Genomic DNA, 16,663 nt, shown 5'->3' on the forward strand with positions numbered 1-16,663 from the left:
ATTGGAAAGCATGGGGTTATTAAAAAATACAATTCAAATGTTAAAAAATCTAAAATCTAAAAACATGGAATTGATGAGGGATACATGAAAATTGGAATGCAATTAAAATAATGGAGATGGATATGAGTAGCTTAACTGAGGATTCAGTAGTAGTATCAGGATTCATCCAACGCGTTTCGTCTGGTCTGACTTCATCAAGGGATGAAGTCAGACCAGACGAAATGCACTGGAGGAATCCTGATACTACTACTGAATCCTCAGTTAAGCTACTCATATCATCTCCATTATTTTAATTGCATTCCAATTTTCATGTATCCCTCATCAATTCCATGTTTTTAGATTTTAGATTTTTTAACATTTGAATTGTATTTTTTAATAACCCCATGCTTTCCAACTTGTTTTCAAACTTTTTACGTGCTCCGCATAAATTTTAAATTGTTTTCTTGCTAGAATAATTTTGATGTTTTTCATTTATATGTGCCTAGGGTTCCATCGTGCTAATATTTAGCTCCTGTGGATGTTGCAACCCCGACTGGCCAGTTGTATGTTTTTATATATATAAAAAAAAATTTGTTCCTTAATAAACCCCCTTCTTTTAAGAAAATTAGCAGTCCTTTTAATTTGCTGCCACCATTGGTCGCTCAGATCTTATCCATCGTTTTCAACTTCATATATATATATATATATATTTATATATTGTTACCATATATGTAATCATATAAACAAAATATAACTTAGGAGGTGCCAACAGTAGAGCAAATATTCTTAATGGAATTATGATTAACGACCCAATGTGATTTTAACCAGTTAGGAGTATATACAGTTTATCATAAGAAATAGGTATGAAATAGGCTTGAACATATTAGTTATATATTTAGAGAATTTAGTAACATGTATATAGATGGAGGTATATGGATACTGTATGCTTGATTCACAACAAATAAATAATTAGAATATGGTAGATAAAGTGAATAGTTCACTTGGCTTGGGCCCATAATATGCAAACATATGCTTGTGTGTGCAGGGGAATGTTTAGATGCAGTGTTAAGACCACAATCAAGGATCTGCATATCTTTAGGTAATGTGTAAGCCATCTGGCTTTTGTCCAGTTATACGGCAGGCCAGAAACAATGACAGCACAAGATCTATTGAACTTCTTCTGTACCAAGAAGTTTCAATTGTTGATGCTAACACCAGATACAAACAAATATAGTTACACTTCAAATACCCAAAGGAAGATCTTCGATGATTTGAGGAAGTAACAATATTTATGACCTCAGACTAAATGTCCTGTTTTGCCACCTTGAGGCAGAACAATTGGACATGGTTTATGACACTTTGGAGTCTGGCAGTTATCAGTTACAAGGGAAGAAAAAGGAATATACAAGTTTGGATTGGGAAATATGGGATAAAAGGGGCAGGTCTGAGAGCTAGAGGGGTAGAAGGAGAGAAGGAAGGAACGACGTCCAGAGGGAACAAGATCCTAAGACGGTAGCTATGACTTATGCCCTCACATATTCTTGCAAGTGTACAGTATGTGTATTAATTGTTTAAGTTTGTAAAACTGTTTGTGTTTTATGTATGTACCGTGGTTAAGGAAGCATAGATAAATTATAAGACATATTACAATTGTGTTATCTTATCTTGTATTTTATATCACTTATAATAAATGTACTAGACAAAATAGAGCTGGTATTCCAAGTCTTGAACTCATTTTCGGAATCACTAAAGTTATAGATGAAATCTGCATATATTATATAAGGCTCTGCAAGTTGGGATAATTGACTTGTAGTCATAAAGTATAAAACTTACGTATTTAATGAGCCAGGATTATATACAGTATCTCTGTAAAGTATATTTAAACTTTGTCTGGAAATATTTCCTGGACAGTAGAGATATAGCTCCTTAAATCTGAGCCAATCACAGGTATATGAATAGGAACGTCCACGCATAACATATTGTGTGATTGGACCAGTACTAACATCACCCCTTTTGTTATAAGCCCACCTATTTGTAAGCCTATTATAATATATTTGCGGATATAAAATACATAAACCATTATATCAATATATGATATAATAAATATACGTTATATAAAATTCCATAAATCTACAATATATATATATATATATATATATACACAGTACATATATATATATATATATATATATGTATCTTTAAATCATCCAACACTCCTTGTATAGAGAAAACCAGTGACTTGGGTGCCCATGCTGTGTTTGTATAGTCCCTCTATTGCTGAATGAGCAAGTAGCACGTCACTCCAGGTTACTGAAAAAAGGATTTTAATGATCCATGACAAATTCCATAGTCATACAATGATTAAATGTGCAGCATGACAAAATCTCAACGGCTCGTTTCAAGACCTAGTCCCGTCATCAGGATATATTGCCGCTGCTCGTTCTCTGCAGCACTTAGTGCTTTTTCCAGTCATGTGTTACACGAGCAGCGGCAATATATCCTTACGTGCTACTTGCTCATTCAGCAATAGAGGGACTATATATATATATATATATATATATAGATAGATAGATATATATAATGTGTTTGTATAAACCGTGCCCTGTGGTGGCGATATGGTGGTCCTATAATTATCAGAGGGCTGTGCGTTCCACTTGGGTAGAACGCAAGCCAGAAACATGGAAACACAGTGCTCTGAAAGCATAGTGCCATGCATTTCAACTGGATTGAGCGCAGTACCAAAAGTTCCAGTAGCAGCGGATGTGCGCGGACTTCCGATTATGCGTTCTGCTCTAATGGAACGCATGTGTTAGGCGCCGGGGTCCGCTTGTCTGCGCGGCCCGGCGCCTAGCAACTAGAGACGCCGTCTGCGTACAGCCGCCGGCTCCCTAGCAACGCTAGACGCCGGGCGCGCTGAGCCGCACGGACCCTAGCAACGGGGACGCCACTGGCGGACCGCGTTCCCCGTTGCTAGGCTTTAGGAAATTAAGATATTCACCTGCTCTCTGGCCGTGCAGCAAGGCAGCTGCACGGCATATATTCTAATCAGCCTTTAGCAGCTGATTGTAGGACTCCTTGTTAAATACACTCCCAGGGCTTCTCACAGACGCCGGTAATAGCTTACTGCATGCTGCCTTTGTTTGCTGAGAGTCTGTTTCCAGTCCTGCTGTATCCGGTCATTCCAGTCCTCAGAAGTCCGGTATTCGGGAGTTGTCATCTCATCCCAAGAGGTCGTTTGGTTCCCTGGAGTCCTGACTGATCACCGTTTTATATCCAGTGGTGTTCGTGTGTTGCGGCTCAGCCGCTTTACCTTTTATATTTTGTGTTTGGAGCATTTGCGGAGGGTTCCGCTTCCACAAGTCCTCTCTGGTACTCGGCGGTGCCGGGTAGGAGAATTGGACAAGTGGATATTTTGGTTGTCCTTTTCCCTGGCGGTTTCTCCGCACATATTATAGTTTTGAGTTTGCTTAGCCCCTGGCCTGGTTGTTTAGTTAGAGGGCCTCTTGTTATCACCCTGTCTCGGGTTTCCCTTTGTCTCTCATTAAGACCGGGGGGCATCGAAGTTGGGCAGACATAATCCGCCCTTCAAACGCGGCTGCCAAGGGCTCAAGAAACCATAGTCTCGCAGGGGATTTCTGACAACACGGGTGAGACAACAGAGTTAGGGCGCCAGGGGCTATTTTCCTGTCCTGCTCCCTTCCCCAGCATTCCGTTCCAGTGCTCCGGTCCTTGCCATAAGATCTCCTCTGACCAGATTGCTGGAATCATAACATTATTACCGGCCATACCAAAACTTAAAATTAAACGGGGTTTAATTTTTTCTCATTCAGTTTTGTGAGAGTTTATCGGCCTCATGAATCCAACAGGTTTAGGGCCAAATCCTGGTCAGCTCTTAGTCAGCCAGATTCAAGAACTTACTCAGATGGTTCAGGATCTTTCTCTTCGGGTGAAGTCGCAGGAAAATCTTTTGCGAGCTTCCCCAAGGGTAGTCCCTGAACCAAAGATGCATTTGCCTGACCGTTTTTCTGGTGATAGAAAAGAGTTTTTTAATTTTAAAGAATCCTGTAAGCTTTATTTTCGTTTAAGACCGACTTCCTCGGGTACTGAATCTCAGCGGGTCGGGATTATTATTTCTTTGCTCCTGGGGGATCCTCAGACCTGGGCATTTGGTTTAAGAGCAGAGGATCCGGCATTGTTGTCAGTTGACGCTTTTTTTGAGTCTTTAGGGCTCTTGTATGATGACCCTGATAGAGAGGCGTCCGCTGAAAGTCAGTTGCGCGCTCTCAGACAGGGTAGAAATCCTGCGGAGGTTTATTGTACGGAGTTTCGCCATTGGTCGAACGACTGTGGCTGGAATGACCCAGCCCTGCGCAGTCAGTTTCGCCTCGGCTTATCAGAGTCTATAAAAGACAGTCTCCTTCAGTACCCCGCTCCTGAGACTCTCGATAAACTCATGGAGCTTTCTATTAAGATTGATCGTCGTCTCAGAGAGCGGAGGGCTGAAAAAGGAGCACCTGTAAGGTCAAGTCCGTGTGTATATTCCATTCCTGAAGACGTAGAGGAGCCCATGCAGATGGGTCTCTCCCGGCTGTCTCCTGAAGAAAGAGCCAGAAGGCAAAATTCTGGTCTTTGTCTGTACTGTGGGGGTAAGGGACATTTTGCTCGTAATTGTCCGAACAAGTCGGGAAACGCTTTGACCAGGTGAATTGTGAGGGGGTTCACCTAGGTCTGCAGCTTATCTCCTCGAATAACTCCCTTTTAGTCCCAGTTAAAGTTTCCTTTGGCAGCCTCAGTTCTTCGGTGTCGGCTTTTGTTGACAGTGGAGCTGCAGGAAACTTTATGGATTTAACTTGGGCTAAGGCCTTAGGCATTCCTCAGTTACCTTTGGGTAGGTGTGTCACCATGCATGGCTTAGATGGGAGTCCGCTGTCTAATGGGATTATTTCTCTCCATACACCCCCTGTACTACTTACAGTAGGAGCTCTACATTCCGAGAAAATCGAGTTCTTTCTTACACATTGCCCAGCAGTTCCAGTTGTTCTGGGTCACCCTTGGCTGGCCTTTCATAATCCCACCATTGATTGGCGGTCGGGGGAGATTTCACAATGGAGTACTTTTTGTGATAAGGAATGTATCACGTTTCCAGTCAGAGCAGCAGCTATCATTCCAGAACTCATTCCGGTGGAATACCAGGAGTTTGCTGATGTTTTCTCCAAAGGCAATGCGGACATTCTGCCTCCCCATCGGCCTTATGATTGTGCTATTGAGTTAATTCCTGGTGCCGCATTGCCAAAGGGAAGATTATATGCATTATCCGGGCCAGAAACTGCGGCTATGAATGATTATGTAAAGGAGAGCCTTGAGAAAGGATTTATTAGACCATCAAAATCTCCTTTAAGTGCAGGCTTCTTCTTTGTGGAGAAAAAGGATTGCTCGCTTAGACCTTGCATTGATTTTAGAGCCCTGAATAAGATCTCAGTTAAAAACACCTATCCTTTGCCGTTGATTTCTGTACTCTTTGATCAGTTACGTTCTGCTGTGATTTTTTTCTAAAATTGACCTTAGAGGAGCGTACAACCTCATCCGAATTAAATCTGGAGATGAGTGGAAAACGGCCTTCAGTACTCAGTCGGGTCACTACGAATACCTGGTGATGCCGTTCGGCCTGTCCAATGCTCCGGCAGTTTTTCAAGACCTCATTAACGATGTGCTCCGTGACTTCCTAGGGAAATTCGTGGTCGTTTACATAGACGACATCCTGATTTTTTCTGAATCAATGGAACAACATGTTACCCAGGTGCGTCTGGTTCTTCAAAAGTTACGCGAGAATCATTTATATGCCAAGCTGGAGAAGTGTGAGTTTCATGTCACGGAAATATCTTTTTTAGGGTACATAATTTCCCCTCAGGGATTTTCCATGGAACCAAAGAAACTCCAGGCCATCCTTAGTTGGGCGCAACCCACCAATTTAAAAGCAATTCAGCGCTTTTTAGGGTTTGCGAATTATTATAGGAGGTTCATTCATTCTTTTTCTGACCTGGTTGCTCCCATTGTAGCTCTGACAAAGAAAGGAGCGGATCCTACCAACTGGTCGCGTGAAGCTGAGTTGTCCTTCCGGGCCTTGAAACAAGCCTTTGTCTCGGCTTCAGTCCTCAGACATCCTAATCCGGAATTGCCCTTTGTGGTGGAGGTTGATGCCTCGGAGGTTGGAGTGGGGGCTATCCTTTCTCAAAAGGATCCGGAGTCTCTGGAGTTACATCCTTGTGCCTTTATGTCCAGGAAATTCTCCTCCGCTGAATCCAACTATGACGTTGGTAATCGGGAGTTACTGGCGGTAAAGTGGGCTTTCGAGGAGTGGAGGCATTGGCTGGAGGGAGCAAAACATACTATTTCGGTATTGACTGACCATAAGAACCTGCAATACATTGAATCGGCTAAGCGGCTTAATGCCCGGCAGGCACGTTGGGCATTATTTTTTACGCGTTTCAAATTTATAATCACTTTCAGGCCTGGTTCCAAGAATACTAAGGCTGATGCCCTGTCACGTAGCTTTCTTCCGGTTCACAATAACAATCCTGTTACCCCCATACTTCCATCTTCGGTCATCTGGGCGGGCCTCACACAAGATTTATTTACCCAGTTAAAACAGCTTCAACACCAAGCTCCTAGAATTACTCCTGCTGGTCGTCTTTACGTCCCTGAGTTTTTGAGAGCTACTGTTTTAATGGAATTCCATGATAACAAAGTTTCAGGGCATCCAGGAGTCTCTAAGACATTGGAGTTAGTCTCTCGCTCAGTATGGTGGCCTGGTCTTTCTAAAGACGTCAAGGAATTTGTTTATTCATGTCAGGTTTGTGCACAGCATAAGGTTCCCCGTTCCTTGCCCATCGGGCAACTTATGCCCTTAAATGTTCCTCTCAGGCCGTAGTCTCATATTTCCATGGATTTTGTGGTTGACCTTCCCCTTTCAGCCGGATTCCGAGTCATATGGGTGGTAGTGGACCGTTTTAGTAAAATGGCTCATTTTATTGCTCTTCCCCGATTGCCTTCTGCCCAAGGGTTGGCAGTTTTGTTTCTCCGCCATGTATTCAGGCTTCATGGGTTGCCTACTGATATTGTTTCTGATCGGGGTCCACAATTCATCGCACAATTCTGGAAATGTTTTTGTGCCTCATTGAAGATGAAATTGTCGTTAACATCCGGTTACCACCTACAATCCAACGGGCAAACCGAACGAGTTAACCAATCATTGAAACAATATTTGCGCTTGTATTCAGGCAAACTCCAGAATGATTGGTCCGAGTTTCTTCCGTTGGCTGAATTTGCTTACAATAATTCTTGTCATTCCTCCACTAAAGAGTCTCCATTCTTTTCAGTTTTTGGTTTTCACCCCAGAGCTAATTCTTTTTTTTATCATTCCTCAGTCTCCTCGCTAACCTTAACCTCCCATCTCAGAGCCATTTGGAAAAAGGTGCACCTTGCTCTCAGAAAAGCGGCCTTTTGAGAGAAGAAATTTTCTGACAGGCTCCGACGTCCTTGCACTTTTAAGGTGGGAGATAGGGCGTGGTTGTCGACTCGCAACATCAGGCTTCGACAATCCTCGGCTAGACTGGGACCCAAATTTATTGGGCCATTTCTTATTATTAAAAGAGTCAACCCAGTTGCCTTTCGGTTACGTTTACCAAGATCTCTCAGGATTGGAAATACGTTTCATTGTTCCCTGTTGAAACAATACGTTTCTTCCAGTAGATTTCCTCGGAAGATCTCTCAGGGTAGATCTCCAGTGGATGTACAGGGACAACAGGAGTTCTTGGTAGAGAAGGTTCTCGGTTCCAAATTGTCCCGGGGCCGACTGTATTTTCTAGTTCACTGGAAAGGCTATGGTCCGGAGGAAAGGTCTTGGGTCCTGGATAAGGATCTTCATGCCCCGAGGCTCAAGAGGGCATTTTTTCGGGAATTTCCTCAGAAACCTGGCTTTAGGGGTTCCTTGACCCCTCCTCAAGGGGGGGGTACTGTTAGGCGCCGGGGTCCGCTTGTCTGCGCGGCCCGGCGCCTAGCAACTAGAGACGCCGTGCACGTACAGCCGCCGGCTCCCTAGCAACGCTAGACGCCGGGCGCGCTGAGCCGCACGGACCCTAGCAACGGGGACGCCACTGGCGGACCGCGTTCCCCGTTGCTAGGCTTTAGGAAATTAAGATATTCACCTGCTCTCTGGCCGTGCAGCAAGGCAGCTGCACGGCATTTATTCTAATCAGCCTTTAGCAGCTGATTGGAGGACTCCTTGTTAAATACACTCCCAGGGCTTCTCACAGACGCCGGTAATAGCTTCCTGCATGCTGCCTTTGTTTGCTGAGAGTCTGTTTCCAGTCCTGCTGTATCCGGTTATTCCAGTCCTCAGAAGTCCGGTATTCGGGAGTTGTCATCTCATCCCAAGAGGTCGTTTGGTTCCCTGGAGTCCTGACTGATCACCGTTTTATATCCAGTGGTGTTCGTGAGTTGCGGCTCTGCCGTGTGTTGCGGCTCAGCCGCTTTACCTTTTATATTTTGTGTTTGGAGCATTTGCGGAGGGTTCCGCTTCCACAAGTCCTCTCTGGTACTCGGCGGTGCCGGGTAGGAGAATTGGACAAGTGGATATTTTGGTTGTCCTTTTCCCTGGCGGTTTCTCCGCACATATTATAGTTTTGAGTTTGCTTAGCCCCTGGCCTGGTTGTTTAGTTAGAGGGCCTCTTGTTATCACCCTGTCTCGGGTTTCCCTTTGTCTCTCATTAAGACCGGGGGGCATCAAAGTTGGGCAGACATAATCCGCCCTTCAAACGCGGCTGCCAAGGGCTCAAGAAACCATAGTCTCGCAGGGGATTTCTGACAACACGGGTGAGACAGCAGAGTTAGGGCGCCAGGGGCTATTTTTCTGTCCTGCTCCCTTCCCCAGCATTCCGTTCCAGTGCTCTGGTCCTTGCCATCAGATCTCCTCTGACCAGAGTGCTGGAATCATAACAGCATGCAGATTTGTTATCTATGTTGTTAGGTAATCTGAAGAGCCAGCAAACTAGCTGGATATCTTGAATCCAATAAATATTACTATTATTATTATGAATAGGTTCTGAGGCTAGATGGAGTTTGCTAATGTAGGAGATACACTGATTACATAATTTCCGGTGATGTCTGTATGTGGAGGCAATCAGGGTGCCCCAGTAGCATTTATAGATCTACTTGCACAGGTAAGAGAGTTTGTTTTCTCTGAATAACAAGCTCTGAGGTCTTGACAAAGGTCCTTAGGGGACCGAAACGTAGACTATGGGCGGAATTCAAATGTTTGAAAAGTCAATTGGGTGTCTGTTTTTTCCTATTTAATAGACAGGAAAAAACAGACACCCAACCGACTTTTCAAACATTTGAATTCCCCCCTATGGCTGGTATTCAATTATCTGCAGTAGTTTACTGTAGCTAATTGCTTCGCCTGTTGCTATTCAGTTAACCCCAATACCTGGCACTTATTGGGGCACCTATAACATAATCCCCGATCAGCGGCCCCCAGAGCTGCGGTAACAAATGAGTCTGGATACCGAATCCCAGATTCCATGTGTTAATGCACGATAACAGGACATTAAGTTTGCAACTTCCATAGGGCAGGTGTAATTAGGGATGGTGTAATGGTTAGCATTACTGCCTCACAGCACTGAGGTCATGGGTTCGATTCCCACCATGGCCCTGACTGTGTGGAGTTTGTATATTTTCCCCGTACTTGCCTTGGTTTCCTCCAGGTACCCCGGTTTCCTACCAAAATACAAAATATACTGGTACATTAATTGGCTCCCGACAAAAAGAAAGAAAAATTAACCGTAGTGTGTAAGTCTGTGTATGTGCATGGGCAGACTAGATGGGCCTAGTGGTTCTTATCTGCTTTCACATTCTATGTTTCCATGGTGTGACCGATGGTGGTGTCTAAGAACTGTGGAGGTGATTAAGACCTGATCGCTGGGCTGCTAACTTTGTTGTCCCGCGCTCAGACAGTCGCCGCCTCAGGGGGAGTGTAAATGCGCCCTGCAAGTGTGCGATCGCATGTGTGCACCAAGCTGCAAAAATCAACTGTGTGCAATCTCTGCGCAGCCCAGGACTTACTCCTACAGTGCGATGAGAAGAGGCTCCGAAGCTGACGTCAGATACCCTCCCTGAAAACGCTTGGTAATGTCTGTGTTTTTCCTGACACTCCCAGTAAACAGTCAATTACCACTCACAAACGGTCTCTTCCTGTCAATCACCTTGCGAACGCCCATGCAAATTAAATTTTCACACCATCGTGTAGCTGACCGACGATTACCGTTGTTGTCCGACATCCGTGTGCATTGCGGTGCATATGCATGCGAAAACGAACAGCAGTGACCAGGTCTGAATCAGGCCCTGTGTCTATAGATGCTGAAAGTTCGCATTTCAGTCCTTGCACATTTGGATGGATGCACACTTGTACACAAGCGAAGGGCTTTATAGCGGAATCTAACACTAAAGATGCGCGACTGCCAAAAGATGCAGCCACAACGATTGCTGAGTTAGCTTCTTTGTGTGCTCTCCTGTTCTGTCTGTTGTACTATGGAGGCATATATATATATATAGACTAAAAGGATGTCCGGCACTCCAAATATATTATCCAGCTGCTGTGGTGCAGTTCTAAATGGAATTTGCATGTACCAGGAGATTGAGCTGCACTCACAGACTTGTGACAAGGAGTAAATCCCCGGCGAAGACAAAGAGTCAGACAACCAGGGTGCTGTTCCAACGTTTCATGTCTATTTACGACATTTTATCAAATTTACGACATTTTTATTAAATAGACATGAAACGTTGGAACAGCACCCTGGTTGTCTGACTCTTTGTCTTCGCCGGGGATTTATTCCTTGTCACAAGTCTGTGAGTGCAGCTCAATCTCCTGGTACATATATATATATATATATATATATATATATATATATAAATAATAAAAAAGAACTAGTATGTAAGGATTACACACATTTTCAGTCACATACTGCACTATTTGGCACATTGTCTTTTTTTGTTTCTAGGTTTTGATCCTGAACTAAGGATGATGACCACCCATTTTTAAAGAAGGGAGTGTGTTTTATCAGATTTTCATTTTTGAAATTTTTCTACTTTCTGTGTATGTTTGTTTCAAAAATAGATTTTTCTCTAGCATCCAAAAGTGATATTGGGAAATCTAGTACGATGGGTATAGACGGGGTTCAAAGGAGCCAGTGCACTTTAAATTTCTTCAACTGGCTGTGCTGGCTCCTCCCCTCTATGCCTACAGGACAGAATTTGTTAGTGTTTACTGTGATATAGTTTGCTGACCGCCTCACTGGGGCTATACAGCTAAGGGTGTGCTGGTGTCCTTCTCTCTGTGTGTCTCCTCTCACATACAGTAGGGTAGGCTTGCAATATAACTGTCTGTGTGTATGTGTATGTTATTGTGCTTACTGTGAAACATGGGTAAACACAAGCTGTGCAGTGTATGTCACACTAGATTCTCTCCAGTATCATATGATTCTGTTTCTTGTGAACAATGCAGCCAATCTTCACAAATCAGTGAAGGGGCTGGGGGAGAGGGTACAGAGTCCCACTGGCTAGGGTCTCTTAAAACTATGATGTCAGATATGTCATCCCAGCTCACTGCTAATGTACAGAAAACTAAGCTACTACAACAAGCTGTTGCAGACTTAGCTGCTAGGGCAGATGTGGCACAGCCACCCTCCTCTCGTGCAGGACTACAAAAGCATGGTTTACCTGCACTACTCTCTGATACAGATGAGGATGTACAGGAGGATGGGGAGGACTTAGACCCTGTTAGTGGGGATTCTGATTCTGCTAAGGTTATTGAACCCCTAATTCTGGCCATTAGGGACATGTTAAAGCTCTCTATAGAGGACACTGCGTCACAGCAGTCGTTTTTCTTTGTACAAAAAAGCCCAATGTCACTTTCCCTGATTCTGCAGAGTTAGATGACCTATTCAAGCTGGCCTGGAAAAATCAAGACAAAAAATTCCAAGTGTCCAAAAAAATGTTGCGCACTTTCCCATTTGCTCCTGAAGGTAGGAAATTTTGTGAGGAACTCCCAGGGGTTGATGTATCAGTCTCTCAACTGTCCAAAAAGGTGGTGCTGCCTGCCCCAGGCTATTTTACCTTATAGCAGGGGTGGCCAAAAGGTAGATCGCGATCTACCGGTAGCTCGCGGAGCACCTGCCGGTAGATCGCGACCAACTTAACTAAACGTAACCGGCTCCCAGTAGTGCAGTGCGCCGGTGACGTCATGATGTCACCCACACGCTATGAGGAGCTTACCGCCGCTGCTTCTCTTCCTTCGACTGCCTGGCCTGCCTGTCATGGCGTGCTGTCATAGAGAGCTGCTGTTCTGCCAGGCTACTTGCTTGGTAGGTAGTGTTTGGTGGTGTTATTGAAGTGTTATATGGGGAAGGTAGGAGGAGCGGGGTTTGAGACAATTTAAATAATGTTTTATTTTTTTGTAGGAGACAATTTTTTTTTACTTGTGTGGGGCAATTTTACTACTGTGTGGGGGCAATGTATTTTTACTACTGTGTGAGGGCAATGTATTTTTACTACTGTGTGGGGGCCAATGTGTGTTTACTACTGTGTGGGGGCCAATGTGTTTTTACTACTGTGTGGGGGCCAATGTATTTTTACTCCTATGTGGGGAGCCAATGTGTTTTTACTCCTGTGTGGGGTCAGTATGTTTTTACTCCTGTGTTGGGGTCAGTGTGTTTTTACTCCTGTGTGGGGGCCAATGTGTTTTTACTACTGTGTGGGGGCCAATGTGTTTCTACTACTGTGTGGGGGCCAATGTGTTTGAGGTTTTTACTTGTGGGCGGCCAATTTGTGATTTCAGGTGAGACAGTCCTACACCCTGTTCAGCGAGAAGGTCACACGTCCTTTTTGTTATGCCTTGCCCCCTTTTTGGCTATGCATCTGTGGTGCACACTTTTGTCCCACCTAGGTAGATCATGAAAGCTTTTCAGCTTTCAAAGTAGATTGCCAACTCCAAAAGTCTGGCCACCCCTGCCTTAAAGGATCCTGGGGATAGGAAAATAGAGACTACACTCAAATATATTTAGATGGCAGCAGGTGTATCGCAAAGGCCGGTCATTGCGGGATGCTGGATGACCCATGCCATTCATTCCTAGGCCACTCAAATTCAGTGGAGCCTCTCGGGGGATATGCCTTTGGTCACTATGGTGACCCTCCTAAAACACATTCAGAACACTACACATGTCCTCTGTGATTTGGTCAAGGAGATGGGGAACTTTAATGCTAGGACTTCTGCCGTGGCAGTGTGGATGCGCAGGGCCTTGTGGTTGCGTAAGTGGATTGCGGATGCAGAATCCAACCATAGTGTGGAATCCCTCCACTTTTCTGGGGAATGGCTCTTTGGGGTTGAATTGGATACCTGGATTTACAAAGTTACGGCTGGGATATCCACATTTCTCCCCTATGGGGCCCCGCCGGTGGGACGCTCCTACCCAGGGCCGTCTGTCCAGTCCTTTCAGTCTCACAGATTTTGATCTAAGGCCAGAGGTGCCTCTAATGCAACTAGAGGCACCAGAGGTAAGTACAGAAATCCTGCAAGCACCAGCTCTCAGGAACAGACCACCAGTTCTGCTTCAGCTAAGGCTTCAGCATGACGGTGACCACCCACCCCAAGGAGATCTCGAGGTGGGAGCTCGACTGTGTCACTTCAGCATCTGGGAGGCTTCCTGCCAGGATACCTGGGTCAGAGATCTCATTTCTCAGGGCTACAAGCTGGAATTCGACAGTACTCCTCCTCATTGATTTTTCAAATCAAGCTTACCAGCTTTGGAGGATATGCCAGTTACGTTGCAACAGCCCATCATAAAGTGGGTCCAGTCCCACGTCATTGTTCCAGTACCAATACCGCAATGCGGCAAAAGGTTTTACTCAAACCTGTTTGTGGTGCCGAAACCGGACGGTTCGGTAAGACCCATTTTGAATCTAAAATCATTGAATCCTTACTTGAAGGTGTTCAAGTTCAAAATGGAATCCCTGCAAGCAGAGATTGCAGGCCTGTAAGAACAGGAATTCATGGTCTCCTTGGATATCAAGGATGCCTACCTCCATATTCTGATTTGGCCGCCTCATCAGGAGTACCTGAGGTTTGCACTGCTGGACAATCACTCCCAATTCCAGGCACTGCCCTTTGGCCTGTTCACAGCTCTGAGGGTGTTCACAAAGGTGATGGCGGAGAGGATGTTCCAACTCCGGGTCCAGGGAGTCAACATTGTTCCTTACCTGGGTGACCTTCTGATCAAAGCAAGATCCAGGGAGCTTTTGTTGCTCTATATCGACCGCACTATCCAACTTCTGTCACGCCATGGGTGGATCCTCAACTTACAGAAGGCCCACCTGGATCCGACTCAACAGCTTCTGTTCCTGGGGATGTAGATGGATACTGTGGCCCAGAAGGTGTTCTTACCAGAGGACAAGGTGAGAACACTTCAGGAAATGGTCCGCATGGTACTCCGACCTGCTCGAGTGTCCATCCATCTTTGCATAAGGTTGTTGGGGAAGATGGTCGCCTCCTACGAGGCGATCCAATATGGCAGGTTCCATGCAATTTTTTTTCAGCTGGATCTCCTGAGCAAATGGTCCGGTTCACATCTTCAGATGCACCGGATGATACAGCTATCACCTCAGGCCAGGATTTCCCTCCTGTGGTGGCTGCAGTCCTCCAATCTACTGGAGAGCTGGAGTTTCAGAATTAAGTATTGGACCCTCCTCACGACAGATGCGAGTCTACGAGGATGGGGAGCTGTCACCCAAGGGGCGCAGTTCCAGGGCAGGTGGTCAGCCCACGAAAGACTCCTTTCGATCAACATTCTGGAACTTCAGGCGATCTATAATGCTCTGCTTCAGGCCTCTCCTCTGCTCAAGGATCACGGGATCCAGGTACAGTCGGACAACGCCATAGCAGTGGCGTATATCAATCAACAGGGAGGGACAAAAAGCAGAGCCTCCATGCGAGAGGTGTCAAAGATACTCCTATGGGCAGAAAAAGAGATGCAAAAGCAATATCAGTAATCTTCATTCCGGGTGTGGACAACTGGGAAGTGGACTTTCTGAGTCATCACAATCTCCACCCGGGGGAGTGGGGACTCCACTAGCAGGTGTTCCAGCAGGTCATAAACCAGTGGGGCTGCCCACAAATCGACATGATGGCTTCTCGTCTCAACAAGAAGCTTCCCCGGTATTGCTCACGAGCCAGGGTCCCTCAGGCAAGGGCAGTGGATGCACTGACATCGCCTTGGCCTTACAGGCTGGTCTACCTGTTTCTTCCGACTCCGTTACTCCCCAGGGAGCTCAAATGCATCAGAAATCTGGTAGTCCAGGCAATTCTAATTGCCCCAGATTGGCCTTGGATGGCATGGTACGCGGATCTTCTGGCCATGTCCGTCGAAGACCCTTGGCCTCTACCACTAAGAAGAGATCTTCTTTAACAAGGACCGTTCATCTACCCGGACTTACAGTGACTTCGTTTGATGGAATGGAGGTTGAGAGGAACATCCTAGCTCACAAGAGCCTTTCCAAGAAGGTTATTGCTACCATGGTTCATGCCAGGAAGCCTGTGACGTCAAAACACTGTCATCATATCTGGGGGAGATATGTCTCTTGGTGCGAGGAATGCACGTATCTGCCTACTGAGTTTCACTTGGGACATTTCTTACGTTTCCTGCAGGCTGGTGTGGATAAGGTTTCGTAAAAAATATACTAATAAATTAGTATATTCTTTCCGGGCGCTTTAACAGGGCTGATTTCTTGAGCGGCTGTTAGATTAGCGTGATAGTCAGTCACCACATGTGGCAAAGCAAACAAAAAGGATAAAAACAGCGCTACCAGGTGCTAATATTCATACAAATATGCAAATTTTAATGAATGATATTAAATACCATAAACACATGTATATAAAATCAAATAGACATCAAATGAATAAAATAAGCCTCAATGCCAGTAATATGACCAAAGTTATTTTCCATGGACTCTATGAAGGCCAAGTGATAATTAGGAATGTTCCAATGCTTTAACATGCAATGCCATGCACGGATAACCGGATTATAATTACCAGGTCCCAAGTGGAAAGATAGCCGGGTATTCCACCTAGCGAGGTAAAGATGATTCTGTCCTACGCAAATGTAAATGGTGGTTCTCCCCTTTTATTAAACGTCCACATAAACGGATTCTGGGTCGGTCTCCGGATGGCTAAATATTGAATGGGTGAGAGCTCTAAAGACCACTATGTGTCAGCCCAAGCATAAATGTCCAGGTTTATGAAAAGCAATGGATAGTCAATTCCATGGACCACTGCAGATGGTCCCAATCACTGGCCTGGCGATGTCCTGGTCATAGGCTGGCAATCTAACGTGTTTCACTGTCTGTTTGGCAGACAGCTTTGATAAAGCTGCCAAACAGACAGTGAAACGCGTTAGATTGCCAGCCTATGACCAGGACGTCGCCAGGCCAGTGATTGGGACCATCTGCAGTGGTCCATGGAATTGACTATCCATTGCTTTTCATAAACCTGGACATTTATGCTTGGGATGACCCATAGTGGTCTTTAGAGCTCTCACCCATTCAATATTTAACCATCCGGAGACCGTCCCAGAATCCGTTT

The sequence above is a fragment of the Pseudophryne corroboree genome, chromosome 12 (genome assembly GCF_028390025.1).
Source record: "Pseudophryne corroboree isolate aPseCor3 chromosome 12, aPseCor3.hap2, whole genome shotgun sequence".
Classification (NCBI taxonomy): domain Eukaryota; kingdom Metazoa; phylum Chordata; class Amphibia; order Anura; family Myobatrachidae; genus Pseudophryne; species Pseudophryne corroboree.